Here is a 7,453-nt window from a genome sequence, read left to right as displayed (position 1 = left end):
ACTAAACCTCATTAACTGCTCTGAGACAGACACTCTCTCTTTAATCAATCCTTTTTCTGAGACCGTGTGGACTTGGACGAGCGTTGACAATGCAGCGCGGACGCACACACATACACACACTTTTTTTTTTTTTTTTTTAGCATGAGGAGGAGAGAGTTTTCCATGCATACATACATACAATACTACATGCATACATACACCCAGTGGTCTCCCAGAGAGAGAAAAACATGGTCATTTGCCAGGGTGATTCAACTCTAAAACACCCTAATTACATCGACAATGCTACTTTGTTTTGGTGCAGGGGGAAAAAAAAAAAAGTGAATGATTTTGCATATTATTATTATGCCTCTGAAATATTAACCAACCCCGAGGGAGTTTATCTGCTCTTTTAAATATATGCAAATTACTTTATTTTGGTTTGGTTTGTTTCCAGTGACTTTTGTGAATTGTGTTTGGATAATTAAATGGGTGCGTGCAGATGTAGAATCGCAGCCAGGCACCTACATGATATGATGATCTGCCAGATTAGCATACAAATTAGGAGCCGCTGCACCTCGCCTGCTAATCGACTAACTTTTGTTTTCACTTCAACCTTGACCTATTTGAAACATCCGCCGAGTGTTTCGCCGCCGAGTGGGATTGTAAACACCGTTTCCTGGCGTTTAATTGATAAGGCTCATTTGATATTGTCCTTCATTCCACGCACTTCTCCTCTTGCACGTGTCGGACCCTTTCAATTATGACCGTTCCGCTATCTGTTCTTATTCAGACTGCTCTGCCAGGCTGATATTCCCACAATGACTTATCCCTCCCAGTCCTGACTGATTAGTGGGTACAGCATCCCTGGTTGTGTTTTTCTTTTAATTCTATCCGGAGTTGAGAAGTTTTGCTCGTTTTGCTGCTAGTTATTCATATGACATAAGCAGATCTGGTACAGTCGACATGCAGCTCGTTAACATTTTAGCTCTGTCTTACTTCACTGATTGCCTTGTGAATCCCTGATGGGTTCCGCTCCGTACATAATCATTTCCCTAACATGGGATAATTTGATTATATTACTACAACGACAGCGCAAACAAATTGGCTACGTAATTTATTGTGCCAATAATAGCAAAAACAGATGTGGTAATGATACTGTTGCTTTCCAAGCTCGCATTTATGTGAACTTGAACCAATCTGCGCATAAGCACATCCACGAACACCCACTACCGCGTCCTCAAACGTGCCAGGACATAAGTCGTAATCTTTGGCCTCGTTTTCTTAATTCTCGCACCCACACAACTCGAGATGTTTTTTGCCAAAACCCTTTAGGTCTTGTTTCATAGCTTCTCTTAGCTTTTTCCACAGTTTTCTCACTGTGTGTAGAGGTCAGCTTATGTAAGAAGGGTAAATTCTCCTTGTCTTATAACAACTACAGCATTGTGCCCTTATACAGTGCCTTTCAAAACTATTCACGCTAGACCTTTTTCATATTTCGTTACGTCTCAAAGTAGTTTATCGAGGTTTAGTGCGGCAGATCGCAAAGAAGTGGGTTGCGGAAAATAAACAACATTGTTTTCAACGTTTTCTCCAGCTAAAATCTGAAAAGTGTGTTATGCGTTTTTATTTTGTACCTTTAGCTATTGCTTTGTATCTCTACCTTTTGCTGCATTTACAGCTACGGGTCTTCTGAATATGCCTCCACCAGCTTTGCACTCTTGGAGACTCGTTTTACCAATTATTTTACGCAAGAATTGGCACAAATGTGTTCCTTGGTCTTCTAACAAACCTCTGAGGTCTTCAGAGAACAGCTGTCAGATTAGATTACACCCAGGTAGAGTCCTGTTTTTTACTAATTAGTTGAATTCTGAAGCCAATTGGTTGCACTGGGACCTCTGCTGCGTTCCAGTTACCTGGGAAGTGGGAACTCAGAGCTGGGTCAGACCCGAGGTAACAGCGCTCTAGTTAAGGAGTCTGGACGTCAACATGGCGACGTCCGTATAAACATTGTTTGCGATCGCTCTTACAAACATCATTTTAAGTTTTACTCTCCATATGCAAACACCACTTTTGTAGTTGCAGGCGCAGCTTGTCTCTTTGACTTCACTTACAATCTTACACGTGTGTCTTGTACAATAAGAAATGCTTCCACCACGTCTTGCTGCTGCTGACGCGAGGAGTGGCCATGTTGAAACGCAAAGACCGCCTTTCAAGTCGTACCTGGAGGTAGGCAGAGTTGCTCCCGGTTTCCCGGCGGGATATCCGACTTTAGAAGGGCATTCCGGTTGATTTATTTTCGACCGGGAAGTCGTAATTTTCCAGTTCCAAGTGAGAACGGGACGCAACATTTTACTGGAGAGTCAGGGTAGACGAGGGTTCTTTTGAAATCGACGGGGAGAAGGCAAATGGCAGCCAAGTAAAAATTATTTGAAAGGAGTTAAATATTTCTTACAATTGATTGTGAAATTAGTCAAATAAACTAAAAAAAAAATAAAAAATTATAAGAAACTATAAAATTCCCTGAATCTAGTACTGGAATCAGGTCTTAAATCATCCATGACAGTAGGAGTCTCCAATTCCAAAAGTCTCTTCCTACCTCACTGCGTGGGATGCATCCACTGCTGCTGCTTCCTGGCTGTTCTGGCATGTCATCCACCCTCCCCATCAGGAAGGAGGGACGTCTGCTCCACCTGCTCCACCTGCACCTCTTCTCCTTTAAGAAACCCTGCGCTCGTTGAGCTGCTTCTTCATTAGTTGTGCAGTTTCTGCAGGTGCTTCTCATCGGGTTGTAGTCCATTATCAAGAAAAACAACAACATTCACATGAAACACACACACTCACAAAAATAAAAGCATGCAGATACAAATGTCTACTGTGTGGCATCAGAATAAAGGGGATCGAATCCAAATCACTTCATATTTTTGTAAATATTAATTGCACCATGTCATGTTCTTTCTGATGCACAGTCAGGCTCTGCTTTGTCCTGGTTCTGCAACGTTTAAAATCCCATAAAAAATATAATTGAACCCTGTGGTTGTACAAAATGTGGAAAAAGTCCACTACTTTTGTAGACACAACAGAGTTGACGGAAACGGTTTACCTCTCTATTCACCGTTGTGCTGCATGCCCTCTAAAGCCCTCTGCTCTGTCCCATTTCTTCCATTGCCTCGGGTCCTTTTTGACACCCCTGGCATGTTAATGGGCCAAGCAGAGACACTGTCCTTGAGATTCTCACTTTGGCTCATTTTCATACCCCCCTAATGCACAGATTTATAACCTGTGCTGCTTCCAGCTCCAGATGTTTTGTTCTGGTTTTTTACTCTCTGTAATTGCTAATTCAATCTGGCTGTAAAGGAGCAGATGCTCCAGAGCGTATACCTGTGCGGCTCTTTGCTCCGCGTGTGCGCGCGGATGGTGCTCCATGCATAAAAAAAACGACAGGATTTAACGCAACACCTCCCCCCCCCACCCCCCGACTCATAAATATAAGCCGTCACAATTATGCCAAAACTCTCTCCTCGCTCCCCCCTAAACCCCACAACGCGTCATGGAATGACACACCAGCCTCTTTTTGACTTTTAAAGAATCGCACGCCGGCATTAACTTTCATTACACACTGCATTACCGCCACTCTTAAATCAAGCCCTCAGGTTTCATGCTTTAGCGATACTGACAAATTAACTCTGGAGGTTCAAACTGTGGTGCACGCCTTCGCACAATGTTTTATCATCCTCCGTTCCCCCCCGCCCCCACCACCACCACCCACCGTTTTTTTTTTTTTTTTTTTTTTGTTGGGGAAAGTGTCGATCCACTCCGCTTTAGAAAGAAAAATAAACAGACTGGTTATCCGCAGGAATGTGAATGCTACTTTAGTCCCATTAAGAACATCTGTGTGTGTGGCTTGAGATCACAGCGGTTTGTCTGTGCGACTTTGAACTTGTGTCAAGCCCACTCATTGTTTTAGCGCGCTCCATCACAACGCGCCGTGCCAGATACACTCTGTGCACTCGCAAAAATAAAAAAATAAATAAAAGACTGTCCCGTGCACACACTCGCACATTTACATGAAAAGAAAAAAACCTCCACATTAAAAGGCGCGCACCCGGCCTATCAGTCCCTCCACCCCTCTGCTCACATGCCCACACACACACTCTCCACGGTGGACCTGTCATGTGTCATGGAGACAGGGGTCAGATACTGTGTGATGTGTGTGGGGGTTATATCGCTTGGGAAAAGGACTAAAGATCTTACTGGGGTTGAGAGAGGGCCAACAATAACAGCTTGAAATATAACAGCGACCAAGGAACCCTCACACTGACAGGAGGAAAGCTGGGCCCCAGCGAGTGGCTCCACACATCAGGAACTCCTCCATGCACAGGCACAGGGACGGGTGGGATAGCTAATTCATAGCTAACGTGCAAAACAAAGAGCATTGTTTTGTAACGACCTTGTAAAAATGGCAAAAAGAGAGAGAGAGAGAGACAAATAGAGAGAGAGGGAGAGAGCTCCTAGTGTTTGGAGAGATTGAAAGCACATGTTTGCAGAGAAAGAAGGAATAGCAGGGCTGTGTGGGGCTGCAGCTTTTCTGTGCACATTCCCGAATCAAAAAGATGTTCAGACCGCATCTGCCATGGGAACATCAGCCATGTAAACACACACCCTTGACTTCTAGCGGTTGTTCTGACTGACACATACACACACTGGTTTGTGGAAGCTGGGAAAGCTGAACAAACTCGGCCGCCTTTGATCCCAGAGAAGCCAGAGTGCCACCTAGTGCTGATTAAGGTCCCAGAACAAGATTCCTTTTCACTCTCACCTTCTCAGCTCCTTCAGTCGAAAACTCATTATTACGGACAGTTTTGATCTTAGCAATCGGCGGTCAACTAATCCAGCAGGACAATGAGTGGGAGAAGGTTGCATTTCCTTGCAGGAGTAATCATCCGGGCCCTGAACCTTGTTTACATTTTGTCCAACTACAAAAAAAAAAAAAAAAGAGTTCAATGCTTTTATGAGGTTTGGTATGTAATACAGCAACGCAAAGTGGAGAAGTGGACTGAACTGGATAAATGGTTTTCAAATTTGTACTGCCAAATAATTCCCAGGAGAGCTGCATTTATTTATAATGTACACATTTCAACTATATTTTCTTTTTTTTTCTTTTTTTTTTTTACAAGTTCTGCATTTGGAGGTATCAATGTAAAGTTTCTACCCCACCCCCCCATATTATTATCGATATAAATAAAAAACTTCACAATTATACAACTACTCCGTGTTGGTCTCTGTGTTAATTTCCAATAAGATACGCATACATTTGCATTTGTGAAGTGGAATATGTGGAAAGGTCCACGAGGTATTAATACTTTTGTGAGACGCTGCAAGCTTAGATACAAATGAAGGCGGAATGGCATTATTCCAATCAAAAAAATATATCATTTGGATCTCGGGGAGTTTCTACCGCAGAAGTCTATTCCTTCTTCCTCCTGGATATGAAATGTATCCAAACTTTCCAAGTTTAACTTCATTATGTTGTTTAAGATTTCACTTCACTTCTTTCCCTTTTCACTGGATCTCAAACAAAACCTAAAAAACCCCCCATCAAACTCACCTCTATACACACACACACACACACGCGCGCGCCACCATAAATCAGCGTACACAATCCTGATCTTTAAGGACATGAATGTTTTTCAATCAAAGCTCTGATTGAATGCTTTGCCGTCCTCAGCACTCACGTACTCACAGACACACACTCGCTGTTGACAGAGAGTGTCTTGAGCAACATCATTTACCACTTAGGCCCCTCCCTTAGGACCGTGCCATCCCTAATGCGCGGCGGATTCGTTGATAGCTCTGGTTTCTGTCGAGAAGTGCACGTCAATCAACGGCTCGCGTCAACGTCACGGAGGCAAAGTGTTCCTGAAAGATCTTTTAACTGAGTGCCTCTCCATCCATCCTCTTCCAGCCAACACCCACAAAAGAAAGAAAAGAAAAAAAAACACTCACACATGCACAAACACAACCATTTCCATCTAGGCAATCACTTCTCCCAGAGTTCTTCTTTTTGGACGTGTAACAGTAATTGAGGTTTCTCCCCAGGGTACGGTGCATTCTGGGCCGTTAAGTGCTGTTTCTTGTTGTTTTTTTCCTCAGATGGCTTGTATTTTGGCTATTGTGTTGTTCCTTCCCGCTCTTCCGCCGAAGTGTAAGCAATGGGCCGTATTTACATGTATCATTAGAGAACAGAAACCCTGTCGAATGTAGGGCATCTGAGGGCTTATTTTACCCTCTGGAATACCAATCAATAAAACAAAGAGTCTTAATACTTTTTCTGCACAAATCCAGCCACAAGAGAATAAAAAAAAAAAGACAAAAAAAAAAGATAAATAAATAAAGCGACCACTGCTGGGGGATTAAACTCTTCCACTTCTAAAAGCTGGGTAGTTGATCTTATCAACAACCCAGCCAAAAGTATGTGTGTATATATATATATATATATATATATATATATATATACAAACTAGATACTCAGTCATTCAAGGGTGCGAAGATGCCGCGCTGACCTCCCTGCTCATGACATCGGGCCTGGCTTGAACAGACTCTGTGACCTTTCTGGCCGTTGATGACGTTGTCCGTCCAGAAGAGGGAGTGATTGATCTGGATTGACACAAACAGCAAGTGCCCTGCCCGGCCTGTCACACAGCATCACTGGGTCACTGTAGCATGGCTGAATGCCGGATGAGGAGGGACGGCGTGCACACTCGGGGTGGTGACCTGCTGACTGTGATGTGGGATTACAGTCCTGGGGCGGCTGGGACATATTTGGACAAAAAAAAAAAAAAAAAAATCTTTAAGAGAGGGTGTGGGGGGAAGGATGCGCGTCACTGTCTCAAGTGAAAACTGTAATCAACATACAGGCAGAGGACAATGCTGTGCGAATGCAAGAGTTTACTAGAACAGGTGGGCATGTTCACTATTTTAGGAATAATATGTTAGTGAATACATTAACCGTTTTAACATCCTGATAAAAGAAAACTATTTTCACTTTGCAAACATTTCGAATAATGTGATGGAATTCTGACAAATTATTATATTGTTGTTTTGAGATAACTGTTAAGTAATATAACGCTGATGGCATAATAATGCAAGAACACATTCTCAGAGATCAATAATGTTTAAATTCTAATGGCCATTTAACTCTGAAATTGGAAGACATTTTAAATATCCAAAAAAGAAAAAGAAAAGACAGAAACAACAAATAAAATGAATTATAAAGTCTCTGTAAACAAAGTTGTCCTTCAAAAGAAGGGATAGTTGAGACCGATGCACTAGAATGAAGACTTGTGGGCTCCAGTTTTTGGTAGAAAGTGAAAGAAAAGAGAAAAACAATAAATCGTGCAAATGGAAATTATTGAGCTCCTTTTAATTTATTATCCAATTAATTGAGTTGTTGCTTGTGGCAACAGATCTCGATGGA

Source organism: Poecilia reticulata, linkage group LG10, assembly GCF_000633615.1.
Source record: "Poecilia reticulata strain Guanapo linkage group LG10, Guppy_female_1.0+MT, whole genome shotgun sequence".
Lineage (NCBI taxonomy): Eukaryota > Metazoa > Chordata > Actinopteri > Cyprinodontiformes > Poeciliidae > Poecilia > Poecilia reticulata.
Note: the sequence above shows the minus strand (reverse complement) of the source record.